This window comes from Octodon degus, unplaced genomic scaffold (genome assembly GCF_000260255.1).
Source record: "Octodon degus isolate 3935 unplaced genomic scaffold, OctDeg1.0 scaffold00007, whole genome shotgun sequence".
NCBI lineage: Eukaryota > Metazoa > Chordata > Mammalia > Rodentia > Octodontidae > Octodon > Octodon degus.
The window spans coordinates 23700434-23702946 of record NW_004524583.1 but is presented as its reverse complement, the minus strand read 5'-3'; positions in this window follow the sequence as shown (position 1 = coordinate 23702946).

Genomic DNA, 2513 nt, shown 5'->3' with positions numbered 1-2513 from the left:
AACCTTGGGTGAGAAGCTTCTGTTTAGCTCTAGCTTCTCAGCTTCTGCCAAATCTTACAAGGTGGAAAGCAAGAGGTGCAGGAACATGCAAGAGAAGTGCCAGGTGAACAAACCTCAGAGTCCGAAATTCTCTCTAGACTCAAAAGTTACTGAATGCTTGTCTCAGGTTCCTCAGCTCTACCCGGCAAAGTTTAATCCTGTGCATAGGATTTAGGAAAGCACTTAATGGTGTGCACATGTATCATATATTATCAACTAAGGTGATAGTGGCACACACCAAATTATCTTTAAGAATGACTTCTAATGCTAAAGCAGGGACCAGATATTTATATTTACATTTATATTTATATTTATATTTATATTTACTTTTACAATTAGAAAAAAGAAGGGCTACAAGGAGAGCCAACATTTTGGCCCTTGCCATTCAAGGTCAGTGAGGACTCAGGACATAAGAGAACCTGTACTGCAGCATCCTGTAACTCAGTGGTGTCTCAAATTTTTTGATCAAGGAGATTATGGGGGCCAAAGAGGAAAGTGATCAATGATGTAGAGTGTGCCTAAGGAGAGTCACATGAAGAGAAAACATTCTCTCAGGCTTTCACAGAGAACACATTGGCCAAGCAATGGCTGTGACTCATCCACATGGCTGACACTGACAAAAGATCTACAAACTGTGGTACAGGGTTTCAGGCTAAATCCTGAGGGGATTTGACTGAACTTCTCATATACAAAAGTTCCATTTCTTGTTATATAGGTCTTGCTCAATCTTGGTCTTAACCATCCAGCAGAAAAGTATAAAAATGAGGTAAAAAAAGTAAAGCCACATTAATATGCTGAGCTGTAAAAGGCTCAAGTCAACAACTTCTGACATTGCCAGTCCTACGGATAACCCACTACTATTATGGATGGCTGAATTATTTTGGATTATTTTGCTGAATTCACACACCTACAATATTTAAATGGCAATGGAATACCCATCTCAGACAAAACTAAACCAAAAAAAAAAGTGGATATAAATGACCATTTTGTATCTGTATATACAAAATACGATAGATATTCTGCTACTTTCTCTTAATTGAATGAGAAGAAAGATTTGTACTAATAGTGTTTGGACAAGATATCATGTCTGCATCTTGTACTATGAATAACTACTACGAAGACAACAATATGCAATGTAATAATTATTGTAACTGTCCTACTAACTTGTTTTGAAACTGTCTCATTGCTATTTGTTTCTCAATAAAATTAATTTTAAAAAATATTTACTTTTACAAACCAGAGTCTGGGTGACTATTTTACCAAGTATTTAAAGCAAATTAGATGAAGAATGCTAGATGATTATGCTGTTTCTACTTGTAATTCCTATATTCTGAAAAGTAAACTTTATATAAAAATAATGTATTTCAAATAATGTATTTGCCTTCAAGCAGTTAGGGCAAAAATGCTCACATACACACTTCAACTTGGATGAGATAGGTATTTTGGTTGCTATGGGCCAAACATAACGCAAGCATGAAGGATAAAGCCCGTATGAAGAACTCTCATATAAATGACAGGGTACCCTTGAAGAGCCAGCGGCCTGGCTGAGGGACCATGAACAAAAGTTTGGAGGAGCAAGGTGGAAAGAAATAAGCTTACTCTGCTAACTTGTTCACAGGACTGAAGATTGAACCTTCTCACTAAACTACATCTCCTGTCCTTTTTTATTTTATATTTTGAAGGGCTTGCTAGCTCACCAAGTTGCCCAGACCGGGCTCAAACTTGTAATTCTCCTACCTCAGCTGCACAGAGTGCTAGCAGTACAGAATGTAACTATCGCTCACCTATTTTGCTGTCACTGTCATTATCCAAGCTACCAAGAACTCTTGCCTTGATTATCACAATAGTCTATGACTAGGATGGTCACGCATCTTGGTATTGCTGTACACAGTTCCACTTTTGTGTGTGTGTGTGTGTGGTTTTTTTTTTTTTATAGGAATTCAACAATGGTTGCTTTATTCCATGATGCTATCTTCAAATTAGCTGCCCAGACTACCAGATATAAATGAGCAAGATTCATTTAAAGAAAAAAACAAAACAAAAAATTTCTTAAAAATTCAAAACAAAAATTAAGGCATTAACTACTTTCAAAAGACCAGCAGAAATTGACAATCATACAAACTATTCTGCATATATACCTAAGTATCTTTTTCCCTTCATTTGTCCTTTTCTTCATCCCAGTTTTTCCTTCCCATTAAACAAATTCTTTCCTTTTCACAGTATCTCTTGTACCTTTTAAGTTTCTGTCTTACAGGTTCTCACACTAGCAAGATATGTTCGTACACGTGGATCTGACTGTACTTACCAACACAGTCTACAGCTGCATCCATTTATCTACAAAAGTATTTTATTGTGTAAAAATACTGTGTCTTTTTTATCCATTCCTTTGTTTATGGGCATTTGGGTTGTTTCCAATATTTAGCTATGACCAACTGCGGCGCTATGAACATGGGGGCACGTATATTGCTGTGGTA